At 35.6% G+C, this 16,229-nt stretch overlaps 1 non-coding gene across 1 annotated transcript; it reads left to right on the forward strand.

Annotated features, from left to right (window-relative positions):
• The first annotated feature begins 12,707 nt into the window (after positions 1 to 12,707).
• On the forward strand, positions 12,708 to 12,817 carry LOC146994375 (U6 spliceosomal RNA). The gene has a single exon (XR_015044316.1). It is a non-coding gene; the product is annotated as a U6 spliceosomal RNA (small nuclear RNA).
• The last annotated feature ends 3,412 nt before the right edge of the window (positions 12,818 to 16,229 follow it).

Consider the following 16,229-nt stretch of genomic DNA (forward strand, 5'->3'; position numbering starts at 1 on the left):
AGCCCCATTCAACATTTTTAGAATTTAAATCGCCTGCTTGGATAACTTTCTTGTCCTCGGGAAGAAGTTTTTTTAAGAAATTGCTTGTCCAATATATTTTGTGGAGGTTTGTAAAGTGCTACAACATAAATTATGCCATAGAGTGGTAGATTCACTGAGACATTAATAGACTCATGGTCGTTATTTGATTCTTTTTTAATAAGGCAGGATTGCAGGGTGTTCTTTTCATAGATGGCGACACCCCCACCTCTGTGACTCATGCGATCGCTTCTGAAACAGTTATAGTTCGCAATTTTAATCTTAATACATGGACTCGCAAACGTTTCGGTGATGAGTGCGATGTTAATATCGTAATTAATTAAGAAATTTTTTAGTTCTTGAATTTTATTTAGCACTCCGCGTGCATTCCACATCATAATCAAAATTGGCGCCCGAATGATGCTATTTGGACCCATTATCATTACTAGTATTGTTCTTTTCTTAATTGCTTTTTAGATCTTTAACATGTTGAGTGAGCTGGAGAAAGCCAGAACTTTTTACGATCGTGACGAGTTCAACGGTATACAGTTTAAGGTCTCTGTGAATCAGCAAGATCAAGTAAAACTTTCTTTGCTTCACTAATCGTATCAGTATAAATTCCAGCGGAAAGAGCTTTAGAGTATGATTTGCCTTCGATTACTCTATTTGAGTAAGTCTTGACTTTTTCAGCATTTGGTTTGGGGTATTTAATACACCCTTAATTGCTGGATGTATGAAATAGCCCGCAATTGGCACAGCATAAGGGTTTTTCAATATTGCCCTTATCGGAGCATTCTTTGATCGTGTGTTTTTGTCCACATCGAACGCATTTGGGGTAGTAGTTGCATCCTGATTGCGTTTAGTTAACGCCTTGACACCGATTGCACTGTATCGGGCCCTGTCTACCACGGTATTCAACTACCTTAATGCCAAGATCGCACAGATGAGTTTCGTGATATATGCGTTTCGAGGTATCATTTTTTGGCAACGTCACGAGGAAAAGTGGAAGCATAGTGACTTTCCCCCCTCTTCGTCGTGACATTTGTTTAATATCAACGATGCTGTATCCAGGTTCGTGTAATTCAGTCCTGATTTCTTCTATTTCAGTGATAAGTAGAAGTCCATTAATGACCACTTTCAGGTTTTTATCCTGAGGCAGTACATAGGAGTGGTGTTCCACTTTTAGTTCTTTTGAGATTCGGACAATACCTTTGTAGGTGTGGTGTATTTAATTATGGCAAAGCACACTAGGGCTATCTGCCTAAGGGGAGGGATGCCTTCGTGGAAGACTTTCTAAGGGAAACTGGCTCGTACACACGTTACACACGGGGAAAACCACGAAAACGCCCATGCAGCCAGCCCGTTCGCGGGATTCGAACCTCAGACCGAACTACCAGTGTTCAGCGTCTTTACCGCTCGGCCGCTGGTGGGCCAATACCTTTGTAAATTTCCGGTTCATTGGTCGTGACTTTAATTCCTCCCTGAATTCGGTTACCTATGAAATTAATTTTTGTGCTGATGGAATATTCCTTTAATTTTGCTCCAGGTAAATTTAGACTCAGTAAGTACTATTGGTGGAAGTTTGTTTGGCTTTTGTACAACAGCTGTGACAGTTTGTGCAATATTTGCGTCGGAGTTGTTATTTTGCGTGTCAGGTATCTGCGGGTCAGCGGCAATAGTATCCATATTAATGTGTTCAGTTTGCAAATCATTATCCGATGTAACAGAGTTACTTGGTAGTATTTCAATAATACCATTTGTCTGTTTCGTTTGAATAGAAGGTGAAGTGATCTGAGTATGCGTATCAAGCCTGAATTTCTTAATACCCACCATGTTGTATTTAGTATGGACTGTTTTGTCCACATACTTGTGCTGTTTTTCATCTTCAAAACTAGTGTCCTCATCTAATGTTTCTTCATGCGTATCACTAGTGTCATAATTAGCGTTTAAGGCAATTGGACTTCTAGCTCTTTCATTGTTTTCAAGACTGCTATTAGTGCTGGTGTGAGCAATTTTCTGAGTGTCATTATTTTTATCCTGATTATTTTGCTCATGGAGAGCTTTAACAATGTCTAGGGAACACAATAGAAAACCGTAGAATTTGTTTTCAATGTCTGAAAGGTGTCCCTTATTTTCCTTTAAATCATCTAATTCGCGCAGCTGCGCATTGTATGTATCAATTAGTCTCTCCATCGCAACGCGAAGGGAACCGCATCAAAATCCAAAAATCCAGCGCCCAAAAATGTCGGAGTTCCACACCCCGGAATGAAAGCCTGACACGACGGCCTTCTTCACAGGCGGATGTGTGGGCGAGGAACACACGAGGCCCTAGACAATCACCTGAAGTGAGAGCTTGGGGGTAACTACGTGTGTTTTCAAATCCAGTAACCAAAGTAAGCAATTTAAGCTAAGCAAAAATAATCTGATTTTAACGTAAAATACGCTAATATGATTTTAATTTGATCGGTTATCACGAATCCACCAAGTAGGCATATTACGCGAAAATAAATCGTAATTTTCTAAAAATAAAATCCGTGAAAGTATAGATTTCTTTCACAAATCATACAAACCGAATGTTTGCATTTAAAAATGCAGATTCATTCAGATTACGAAGAGCACGTGGTAGCATAATCGAGCTGCACTGATCGGATGTACTGATAAGCAGGATAGGTGGCAGGCACAATCTCAGACGACGAATCTTCAGCCTCGCTGTCCCCGCTCCGAATGTAAAAAAAAAAAAAAAAAAAAAGAAAAAGAAAAAAAATCATTTTTTTTCATAATAATTGTAAACAGGGTATGTAAATATTATTTTAAATAACACGTAATTATAATCTCAGGCTAAAAATATAATTCAAAAAATCCATGGCATCATCGAATCGGAACCTGTTTCCATGTCTGACGCATTTCATGAAGCTACTTGATTTTTTTTAAATTTGAAGAACTAAATTTCCGAAGTATTTGACAGCCCAACCCAAAATTTGCATTCATGTGTTTAAAAGTTAGTAAAAGGTTATCACAGACATTCTCAAAAAGTTAATACAATATATCTCTATACATACTAATACTCATCAGTAGCAATCAACAAGAATATGACACATTCTATTAGAAAAAGAATCGAATGTTTTGTGAGATTTTCTGCACGACCAGGTCTCATCTTTAATACTTTAATATTAATCTCACAAAACTTACAAACAATAAATGGCAGTTATTACACAATAAAGTCTGACATAAGGTCTGTCTGACAAGGAGTCTGACATAATTACACAATAAAGTCTGACATCTACGTATATCAACTAGGTACGAAAAATTGACTCAGACAACGAAAATTTGGTTAGATGATTATAGTTTACAAAATGTATCAAAAACAGAATTCAATCCTATCTTAGAAGATTTCTAATGCTAAGCCATCCTATCAAGCAAACATTCACTTTAATTACAAGTACTGTCATTAATTATTAGAGTGAAAGCATTTCAGTTAACTAAAGATTACACACAAGATATTTGGGTTAATTAAAAATTTTAATCAATTTTTCTATTGGTTTTACTGCCACACGATTTTTCTGTTGCGAAAGAACTTAAGGACAGTATATTTTCCAAGCACCCAGCCATGACTATCGAAACAATCACCAACAAAAACAATAGTACTGTAGTTGTTTTATATTGTGCTAAACCAAAACAAAAATTGCACTAAATAGTTTGTCTTGAAACTCGTATTTCGTATTATCTTAGATAATACTTTTACACTATAACCATTTCTGCGGATGAAAAAATGTGGTTTTTCTGACATAAAAGCATCACTTAGTCTATTCATATAACTCTTTACAAATACACATTTATATATTCGAAGCTACGAAGCAAATGAAAATTTATATTTAATGCAAACACATTTGCTGTAGTTTGTAGAGACATTAGGTACATTTTTGGAAGCAGGAGAAGGGGAAAATGAGCAACGCCTTCGCCGGAAATCGAACCACGGACCTCTGGATTGCGCACCCAGCGTGCAGACCACCACACCACGAAGGCATGCCAAGAAGGCGAGAGAAAATACCTTATATAATCCCCCTTTTAAAGGGAAACTTGGATTTTAGGGCACCCAATCGCCAAATCCTGGGTATCATCATCCACCACCCCTTTTAGTTCGGGCGCCACTGTAGAGACATTACTTATTTTTTTGGGGGGGAAGCAGGATAAGTGTAAAATGAGCAAGGACTTCGGTGGAAATCAAACTAAGGACCTCTAGAATACGCGCTCTATGTATGTATTATGTAACAGACTTATTATATTATGAACTATGTAAGCAAGAATGAACTATGTAAGCAACTACGAACTATGTAAGCATGTATATGTATGAACTATGTAAGCATGTATATGTATGAACTATGTAAGCAAGTATTATGAAAGATCTATGTATTATGAACTATTTGTATATAAGCATGTACTATGAACTATGTAACTATGTAAGCATACATTATGAACTATGTAACTATAAGCATATGTTATGAACTATGTAAGCATGTATACAGGACCAATGTATGCCCTTATAGGCCCCATGAGGTGTTGCTCCGGATAGTTGCGGAACCTGGACTAGACCCGAATAGTCTTAGTAAGCCGCACGAGTGTCCAGATTCTGCTCTCAACTCAACTCAACTCTAGAATACACGCTCAGCGTTCAGACCACCACACCACGAAGGCATGCCAAGAAGGCGGGAGAAATACCTTCTAAGTTCTCTTCGCAAGAAAAAGGAAAATTGATAGCACTTCAAAATGCATAAAACAATCCTTTCCTGAGTCAAGTGCTTCATTTAATCTTGGGGGAATTTTCATTCCTAAATTAACAAGGAAACTACATTTTAAATGTGCTCTCAGAAGATGCCTCCAAAATTACATTAAGTGTTTTCAAAGTTCTTGATACATATACACATAGCCATTAACTGGACTAAAGCACACTGCAATAGAAGACCAAGAAATGGAAGAAGCTATAATCAGTTCTCTTTCTGTATTACTAGACTTCAAGAACCTATGAAATTCTAAACAGTATTTCACAATGAAAATAATAAGGTGAAAAATTCTTGAAAAAAGGAAATATTTGCCAAACATTTGGAAAATTATATTTGGATATTTTTAAAATATATCACCTAAGTCTTTTATACACCATATATAGGCTAAGAACGTTTTACAAAATATAGATTATAAAGTACATTATAAATAGATATTATTAAAATGTAAATATAAATGTCGATTTTTAAAATTTTTTTAAAAATTTTATTTAAAGAAAAATAAACCCTAGTGCACCATAAAGTGTCACACGAGACTTACAAATTGTAAGTAAATAAAGGCAAAATTGTAAGTAATAACATCAATTTTCAATAGTACAATCAAATCATGCACAAAGAGGGGGAACACACACAAAAAAAAGTAAATATAAATGTATAAAAATGTATAAAGAAATCATGTATAATGTTTAAAATAAAAGTCAACAAAATCGTTGAAAGCTCAGTTGGCCGAAGCTGAAGATACAAAAGCATAACATTTCGGCCGCCAACGAATTCAAATTAATTTTAATCTGCATTTCAAAAGAGTTCTTGCTTTATCAAGCAATGGGCAGTCAAAAAGTAGGTGGATAACACTTTGATGAACGCTAAGACTGCAATAACACAAATTGGAAGACGTCAGCTTAAACCGTTCAAGATAAACTTTAAACTTACCATGTCCGGACAAAATTGCGTAACTTTAAAATTGAGCAACAAGTGCTTACTTTTCAGTCTTTCAAAAATTGTTGGGAAGAATGTTTTTGTAACTGATCCTTTATCAGAAGAGATATAATCACAGTTCCACTGCTCAATCATTTTAATTTGAATGTTTTTTTAATAAGATTTTGGAATAATAACATCAACATTGATATCAGTTTGGTTGTATTCTTAGCAAGCCAATCAGCTCTGTCTTTCCCATAATTACCGGAATGACCACGAACAAATGTAAAAACACTGAAATACCCTTCTTCTCCTGATCTCCGAGAGACTGCTGTATATTAACAATAATATCATTACATAAGGTATTTTAAGGGACTCCAGAGAAGAGAGTGAATCCGTACAGATTAAGTAGCTGTAACCACGTCCATCCTGGCTAATTATCCACTTAATTGCCAAATTAAATACACAGAAGCTCAGAAGTGTATGCAGTACATTCATTTCTAATGCGAAATTGGTGGTACTCAATTCCAACATCATCTTGAAAAATAACATAAACAAAACTAACTTTATCATCAATCTTACTACCATCCGTATAGAACATAAGTGAGAATGAATTTACATCAGTGTCTATAGTATTCAGAATCTGTACTGGTTGTCTTACAGAAGGATGTCGAAGAACAGACAAGAGAAATAAACGATCAAAATGAGAACTGGAGCAGTTTGCAAGACCATCTATAAAGGTCAGAATAAACAAATCCAGTGGTGGAAATCCGGCAAGAGAGAAAACAGCATTGTACCTAATAATTTGATAACCCCTTCCTTATAACTTGCGGCAAAATTTCGTCTTTTAACGCGAAGCAGGCGTTTAGAGTTAATTTTCTTTTGTAGAGACAATCCCCAAGCTCTACATCCATATGAAATAGAGGGTACAATGCCTTGTTTACAAATAATTGCGCTGGCATTCGACTTAACACCAAATCTATTACATGCAATTCGATTCACAACACGCTGAAGTCTCTCACATTTATTAGAAATGTGCGAGATATGCTTTTTCCAGTTTAATCTGCTGTCCAACAAAACACCTAAATATTTAATTTCATTCATCCTCTCAAGGGGATTATCATTTAAAACCAATTGATATCCTTCATAAGTAGTATTTTTTCTATCGATAAACATGGTCTTGGATTTTGCATGGTTAAAGTTTAACTTAAAATCGATTGACCACTAATAAATGAAATCTAAAACATCTTGAGCGAGATGAAAAGCTTTATGCATTTCTTTTCCTTGAAATCAAATCAACAAATCATCTACAAAGGCAATGACTTCACAACTGAAGAGATCAGAATGTTTCTGTAAGAGATCATTCATAATAATAATCCAAAGCTTGGGACGGGAAACAGAGCCTTGTGGACATACTCTCTGAGGTCGACGAATACTCGAGGTGTCACCCAGAAAAAGCTCGACCGTCCTGCCTTTCAACAAATGAGAAACAACATTAAACACATTAGGAAGTATTTTCGTTTTTTTAGCAAATTAAGAATAGCAGGCCACCATGCATTATCGAAAGCTCCTTCAGTATCAAGAAAAATTTAAATAGTGTACAAACCTCTCGCCTTGCCCCTCTGTACAATGTTGCTAAGACGCAGAAGTGCATCCTCAGTACATTTTTGAGCAATGAAACCATATTGGTCAGCACTAGGAATATTTTCTTTATGTAGATGCCAAGTAATTCTGTTAGTTATTAGTTTTTCAAAACATTTACCTAAAGAAAGAAGACAGATACACCTAAGATTATTCACATGTGGAACACTGAAAGTTTGTTTCTTGGGTATCACAATAACGAGGGCATTCTTCCAAGTTTGTCGGAAAGCACAAAGATTCAAGCATATAGTAAATAACCTATGAAAAACTGCATGAAAAGCCGATGAAAGTATCTTATACTTTCATTGGGAATAAAATCCGGGACAGAAGCCATGCCAAGCCTTAAATTACGAATTACATCACCAACCTCGGCCTGCGAAAAATGAGGATAAATCTGAGACGCATATTTACTGCGAGTAGATGAGCGCCACTGAATATGAAAGTCATTATCAAAGCTCACACAATCAGGAGGAAATACTTTATCAAGAATAGCGTCGATAGTTTCCTCCAAGGGAGACGCAAAGTTACCGCTTGCAAACCGAAGGCCAGATATCTCAGTCTTCCTAATAAAATTCTCTTTAATACCGTAAGTGTAAATTTTTTTCCATTACATTCTCATTATTGATATCCGAAAGAAACTTCCTACAAAACTCTAATTTGGCCTCAAGAAGCATTTCATTGTATTTTTTCCTTAAATCAAGGTATTTATGCTTATATAAGTCCCATATATTATTGCTAGTATTCCTCTAGAACCTCCGTCTAGCGGCGTTGACTTTCTTTCTCATAATGGAAATTTCCAATGACCACGAAAGTACTTTTCGCATACCATTCCTTCTAGTAGGCATATATTTAATACATGCCCGAAAAATAACTGACGTTATAAAATCTACAATCCCATCAAGTGAGTCAGTACTTGAGTTAAATATACTGTGAACAATATTTTTATATTCCGAATTTGCGCTTTTTGTATTACACAAAAATCTACTGACAGCAATAAAAGAATCACCAGAAACAGATAAGTTGAATTCAATCATTGCATGGTCTAACAATGATTTACAGTTCAAGAGACACCAGCGGGTAAATCAGGTCTATGTAGCTTGATCCCTGTTCCGAACAAAAGGTAGGGCCGCAGTCCTCACTGATCACATATAAGTTATAGAAGCTGACAAAATCTCCAAGCTTGTTTCCTCGAACATCACTGTAAGGACTAAACCACAGTTCAGACTTACTTTTGGAATACATACCCCAAATAAGCTTTGCAAGATCCCTAGCCTGCAAAACCAGACTTATTTTCTGTAAATCAAAGTCAATACATCCGGAAGGCTCAAACTAGTATGAAAATAAAAAATATTTTGTATCTTTAAAAATAATGTCAAGAGTCTATTATAATCCAAGAATCTCAAATCCAAATACGCAGGCAGAAATCCAGCTCGAACAATAGCAGCCTTTATGACTTCTGAATTAAAATCCTAGTATAAAGGAACTCGGAAAGCCAGGCAAAAGACGATGATAAGAGTAAGACTCTTGAATAAAAGAAACAGAAACATTATTTACCTCCACATTCAAAACAAGTTGCTGAGTTGCAGCCTTACATCTATTTAAATTAATTTAAACAAATTTTAAAACAGATTTATGACTATTATACATAATTTGTTCTTGATATATTTTGACTTCTCATAAATTTATGACAAGAGCAATTTTCAGAAAAACGCAAATGGCTTACATTTACTTTTTTTCTCATCTTTTATTTTTTGATTGCGTCTAATGCAATTAATACAGACTTTCAAATTCTTATGTGGGCAAATTTTACTATCATGTTCACTTGCACAGAAATAACAAGCGCAGAGATTTTTACAATGTTCAGCACTATGAATATATCCTAAACAGTTAAAACATCGATTAATCGCATCAAAATCATCCACAGTACAAATACTCCAAGAAATTTTTAATCTACGTTCCTGTAAAATACCTCTAGGCATGTTTGGATGCACCTCAACAACTAAATGTCTCGTATTTTAAAATTTCCTTAACGTAAATCGAATTCAAGATCCATTCCATTTATTTTCAGACGCAATAACATCTGGAGTTTGATTTTTTAAATACCAAGAACATACTCATCCCTTATCTCATTAGGGACATTTTTTTATTAAGATCGTAGGATTCCTTCGTCTGGAAGGAAAGGCAGTTAACTCCGGTGATTTTACTTAAATTTCAGATTGTATCCTTTTTAAATCATTTTCAGAGGGATATTCTATCAATCACTTGCCATTTCCAATATTTTTTAGATTGAGAATACCCACTTTTCTGTCTACAGCAGGGATGTCAAACTCATAGGTACACTTGGGCCAAACAAACAAGGTTTAACTTTAGGCGGGCCGCAAAAAAAAAAAAAAAAAAAAAAAAAAAGAGAATCAATATTCATAGAAACGTAGATTTATTTCGAATAATACAATAATAAACATATATATATATTTATATAGAAAAGAACAAGAAAAATTTAATGTTTACGTCCTGATACTTGACATCTCTTCTCTGCTATTATCTTTCCTATTTCGGGAGAAATTTTGTTTGCATTGATAACTTTCAACGCTGACCCAAGGTGAGCATCATTAATACGGTTTCTAATAGGAGACTTATTACCTTTCATGACTGAAAATAACTGCTCGCACCGATAAGTGCTACCAAACATGGAAATAATTTAATATGTGAATTTTCGAGTATTTTCAAACCTGACTGGTAAATATTTGTAAAATTCAGGCACGCCCACTTCAATGAATTTTGCTTTCAAATTTGAGTTGCATTGAATCTCGATCACCTCCATTTGCATACGGCTAGGTACTGAGTCAATACTTATTGAAAAAATCGAAGAAAACAAAAAAAAAAAAAAAAAAAAACATTGTTTTAGAGGGAACTAAAATCATTAAACCTCGTTTCAGATTCAGTTGTTAAATTTGCAATTTTTTCTGCGTATTTTTGATACGAACAAGTATCATCTAAACTTGATTTGTTCATGCTGCACGTCGGAAAGTGCGTCAAATCTTCATTTTTAAGTTGTTTTTCCCAAAGAACTAGTTTGACATCTTTGTTTTGAAATATACTAACATTTTCAGAGGTAAGGTAAAATAAACTCCAAACAGTGACTTTCGGAGAGTTTTTAAGAAGTTTCTTACGCATTAGTTCTTATAATAGTTATTTTTTACTTTTATTTTTACTTTCATGTTTTCTGTTTTTATTTTTCCCCATATGTCGGAAGAAAAACAGAAAAATCTGGTTAAGTATTAGAATGTAATGAAGAAAAAGAAAGCGAGAGGAAGACTTATTAAACCAGATCTTTAATGTTACTCAGTTTTTCAAAAACCCAAAGAATACCCAAGCTGACGCTATTAGCACTAGTTGTACAACAAAGTCTCAGCTACTGTTGAAATTACCAAAAGAACTTAATAATCAGAAAGAAAAAAATGTTTTCACCCGGGAATTACCTTTAACTTCAATGCAGCCGGTCGAAAAAACAGAAGTTATACTACTGAAATCTACAATTTCTGCAGTAGATACGCATTTACCTGCGCCTGATGATTCCGGAAATACGCCTAAGTCTATTATTGCCATTCCAAATTCAAGCCTTAATAGAAAATGGTCCTGGATATTACCAAAACCTGGTTTCGAATTTCAGTGTCTCAAAGGACAAAAATGGATGTAATCTTTTTCAGATGTACTTTTGTCGAATCTTGCCAAACAACAAAAGAGTTAACCCGATTCCTAAAAAAGAATAAACCTGTTAATTCGGAATTTCAAATTTTATTAAAATAAAGAGACTAAGCATTGGCGCGATATTATTGAAAGTATTATCTATGCCATTCAGTTTTTAGCCAAACAAAACTTAACCTTCCGTAGTTTCAGTAACAAATTACTCGAAAGAAATATCAGTTTTTTAAAGTGTATTGAAATGATCACAAAATTTGAGCCTATCATGTCTGTATATATTAATAAAATGCAAGCTAAAATATGTTTTATTACCTTGAAGATAAAATTCAATATAAAACAGTTAGCTTGTTAGGAGAAAATATAAAGCAAATTATTTTAAATAAGGTCAAACAGGCAAATCATTTTTCTATTTTATTTGATTGTACCCCTGATGCCAACCATCAGGAGCAGATATCAATTTGTATGTGGCATCTTAATTTAGAAAATACGGACATGAGTAGTGAAGAAAGGTTTCTAGTATTCTGTATTACAATAAATTAGTAATTTACGCGTCCAAGGGTACGACAATGGTTTAAACATGAGAGGTAAACAGTTTTCGACTAATTATGTTCAAAATCGTTGCTTTACCGAATTAAAATTTAACCTAAGTTTAACATAATATGTAACTACACTTACCTATTTTTATGCAGAAAAACAATAATAACAAGCAATCACAAAAACGATAAATGTTGCAACAAATTACTACGATAGCAACAGTAGACGTGAAATAAGTATTAAGCAATTTGTCGAAGCGTCTACCCTTAGATACGCATCGGCATCAAGTATTTTCACTTTCCAATAAGACAAAAAAGAACAGAGACGAACTTTTGCTCTGGTTATAACTATCGGTCAAATAAGACAGCGTGTTAAGGGGCACTCCGACCTGGTATGGCTCCAGGCTGCCTTAACACATTTAAACGCCCCAAGCCCTAGAGGCGATCCAAGAAGCCGCTAACCTATCGGTCGAGTCAACGAGCTAAGACTAAGCTGAGTCGACAGGAATACTCAGTAACTCATATTTTACGTCCCCGTTCCGAAGGGATGATAAAAACATCTTCCATCAACAGGGGTACCAACCGCGGAGAGTACAACGAAGTCAATTAAAACACTGTCAGACAGACCAGGCCACCAATACGGCCTGCTAACACTACGTCAAGGTATATAGATGTCGGCTTTAGGCGCCCCCAAGGGAAAGCCAAGGAAGAATATGAATATGCAGTTTCGAGGCTCCAGCGCCCACTGGAAACCTCAAGCAGTTTAAAGGCTCGCTGAAACTCTACAACTCCATCGATGGGGGTGTTTGCCCCGGACAACCTTGAATATCTGACTATATAGCTCCACCACAACCAACAGAACGGACAAGACCATACGGTCTCTGCCGAGCCTGAAACAGCCATCGTCAGCTATGACTGTGGAGTCATAGCCATCGTCAGCTATGACTGTAGTCCTGTGGAGATTGAATTTAAACACCCGTGGCCAACACTGCCTAGGTACAGATCTCAATCAGTAACTGAGTCGACACCGTACTCGCTTCGGCAGTACATATACTAAAATTGGAACGATACAGAGAAGATTAGCATGGCCCCATATACTAAAATTGGAACTAAATTGGAATATACTAAATTTGAATAGATTAGCATATACTAAAATTGGAACGATACAGAGAAGATTAGCATGGCCCCATGCGCAAGGATGACACGCAAAATCGTGAAGCGTTCCACATTTATAATACGAGTAGCGATGACGACCTTTCGCGCTAGCACTCGCGTCGTTCGAGCTTTGGAGTTACTGCGAGCTGGTCGCTTGTGAAGTGTTCCTGATCGATCGTGCGCGTAAGTAGTTTTTGAGTTTGGTTTTTGATTTTTGCATGTGTTTTCATGATGGACTTGCCTTTCCGTTAGGGACGGTAGGTTTTTTGGACTATTGCAAGCAATGAATCCAAATTTAGAGTACATTCAGACCTTAAACTTAATTAATGATAAAAATGTTATTGAAAATCTTATTGAAAGTGGTTCAGAAGAGGAATTAGATGCTATATCTACCTGTTTGCAAATCCAAAAAAATCTTATTGATAGTGGTCAGAAAATAGTTGATCCAGAAGTTGAAAAATTGTTTCAGGTTATGGTAGCCAAACTGTTCAGTAAACGGCAATTAAAAAATATTAAATCTGCAAAGGAAATTGATGAGATTGTAGGAATTGGTCAGATTCTGACCCAACAAAACATGAATAATGTCAATGTGCAAGACAATAACTCTCTTAAGCAGAGCGAAACTTGGATTAAAACCAAAAAAAAACGCACAAACGTACTTTAAGTGATAGCAGTAACTCATCCGTTACAACAATAAAAGATAGATATTCTACCCTTAGAATAGACGACGGCATGGAAGTCAATCAAACGCCCAACACAAGCCCTCAGGATATGGACCAATCAGAAGAAAGCGAATTCATAGCCCCTAGAAAAACTGCAAACCGTGTACCGCCGATTATAATATCTTACGTTACGTCTTGGAAGCCCCTTAGAGATGAAATTAAAAAATTTACCACAGCTATGGAGTGCGTACAAAAAGGTGGAGACATCCACATAAAAGTCAAATCTGACGATGACTATCGCTCAGTCACAAAATTTTTGGATACTAAGGAAATACCTTATCACACTTTTCCCCTACCAAGGGATAAGCCCATTAGAGTAGTAATAAAGAAGCTTTCAGTGCATACTAAACCTGAAGAAATATTAGAAGAACTCCAACAATTAAAAATTCCAATTAAAACGGTTAGACAGATAACCAAAAAGATTGACAATGAAATTGTCAAATTGCCAACTTTTCTTGTAGAAGTCCCACGGACTGTTGAAGGAAAAATGATATTTCAAGTAACACATATATTGGACCTTGCGGTCAAAATTACCTCTTTCCAACGAACCCCAGGGCACCGTAATACTTCTTTGGCGAAATGAAGCAACTCCAATGATGGAACACAGCAATAACTTTTATTTAACACTCAAAAAAAATGGCGACATACAAACAAGAAGAGAAAACATATTCTATAAACTTATTTTAAAAAAATAATTACATGCTTCGTGCGAGAAAATGCATGCAGCTCTCGAGCCTGCATTTCAATATTGCCAGTAATCTGTACATTATTTATTATTCATCTATTTCAAATGCACGAGAGATTAATAACGATATTAAAGCTGTTACAACCTCTCCCCCAACGGAGAGACTTTTTCCGAAGGGAAAAGTTCTGTAAAATTTGACAGTTTAATAAGCTCGGCTTGATCATTTGCTTAATGAGAAAAGGTAACTTCTCTCATAAGTTTCCAAATTTCAGGTCAAAAATTTAAAGTTTTAAACAAACACTTTTACACCACATTTAAAAAGAAAAAAATGGAGAACGTTCAAATACATCAGTTGAGCATACGTTAAATAATAAAATTAATTCTGAACGTGGTTACATACACTAAGAGTTATTACATTACTTAATTCTACTCAGAACATCTACGTTCTTGTGCAAAGATCCTTTGCGATGAATGACCTTAAAATTATATGGTTGTAATGAGAGTGCCCAGCGCATCAATCTAGAGTTACATTTGGCGTTGGATTGTAGCCAGACCAAAGGATTATGATCAGTTTGATTCAAGAATTCTTGCTGACCATCCAGATAAAAATGCAGTTTCTTGATAACGTAGATGATAGCAGCGCACTCCTTTTCAGTAGTACAATAATTCTTTTCAAACTTAGTAAATGTTTTGCTATACAAGATAGGATGTTCACGTTGTTCATCATCTAATTGGCATAGTACTATTTTCTGTTAACGGAATTTGCCAGTAGCCTCTAGATAAATCTAATAGGGTAATATATTTTGCTTTTGCTACAGTTTCGATATGTCCCCCAATATTAGGCAAAGGATAGTATTCAGTTTTAGTAACAGCATTGAGTTTACGATAATCAATACAAGGCCGAGGATCCTTTGATGAAGATTCTATCAAAATCATGGGAGATGTATAGTCCGATTCTCCCGGCTCTATAATTTTAAGATCGAGCATTTTCTGTATTTCCCTTTTGAGAATTTCAGTCTGTCGGTGTGACAGTCTGTATGGCTTTATTTGTATTGGTTCGTTATTTAATAGCTCAATATCGTGACAAACTAAGTTTGTTAGTCCAGGATCATTTGAAAAACAACCAGAATATTTCCATAAAATCTTTCGTAAATCTTCTATTTGCTCGGATTTCAACCTATTCTCGAGTTCATTCTCCTCTAGGATGTCCGAAAAATTTAATATACTTGGTTTGGAAGGTAAACGAGGAATGTCCATTTCTAAGTCTCCTTCCACTTCAGTTATCATATTAATCATTTCTGGTCTTTTGTAATATGGTTTAAGCATGTTAATGTGATATACTTGATTTGGCTCATTTTGTTCCTCGAAACTTACAATATAATTGGTTTCTGAAATTTTCTGCTCTATTTTTCCAGGTCCTTTCCACTGTACTTCTAGTTTATTTTGACGATTCGTTGATAAAACAAGAACTAAATCTCCTCTAGCAAATTCTCTTTTCACTGCGTTTCGATCGTACCATGTTTTCCTCCGTTGTTGAGCTTCTTACATGTTTTCCACGGAAAGTTCTTGGCATTTCTTCATTCGATTAATAAGTTCGAAAACGTAACTGACAACATTATTACTTTCTTCACTCGGTTTTAGCCACTGCTCATAAAGTAAAGTGATTGGCGTTCGTAGGTTTTTGCCATGAACTAATTCTGCTGGTGTAAAACCAGTGCTTTCGTGTGTGACTGTTCTGAGAACAAAAAGAACTGATGGTAGATAATTCTCCCAATCCGAAGTCGCTCCTATACATACGACTCTTAACACCCTTTTTAGCGTTCTATGGAATCGCTCAACGGGATTACTCTGCGGATGATACACAGAGCTTCTTACATGTTAAATGCCGAAACGCTCCAGAAATTCCTCTGTCAAAGCACTGACGAAAAAGGTCCCCTGATCTGTTTGGATCACTTTTGGGAAACCCATACGACTGAAAATCTGTAAGAAAGCATCAATCACAGATGGAGAAGAAATGTCTGTCACCGCAACAGCATCTGGATATTTGGACGACATACACAGAGCTGTAATAATATATTTTTTT

Source organism: Stegodyphus dumicola, chromosome 11 (assembly GCF_044657685.1).
Source record: "Stegodyphus dumicola isolate Sdum_Otavi_A_Nest chromosome 11, ASM4465768v1".
Taxonomy (NCBI): domain Eukaryota; kingdom Metazoa; phylum Arthropoda; class Arachnida; order Araneae; family Eresidae; genus Stegodyphus; species Stegodyphus dumicola.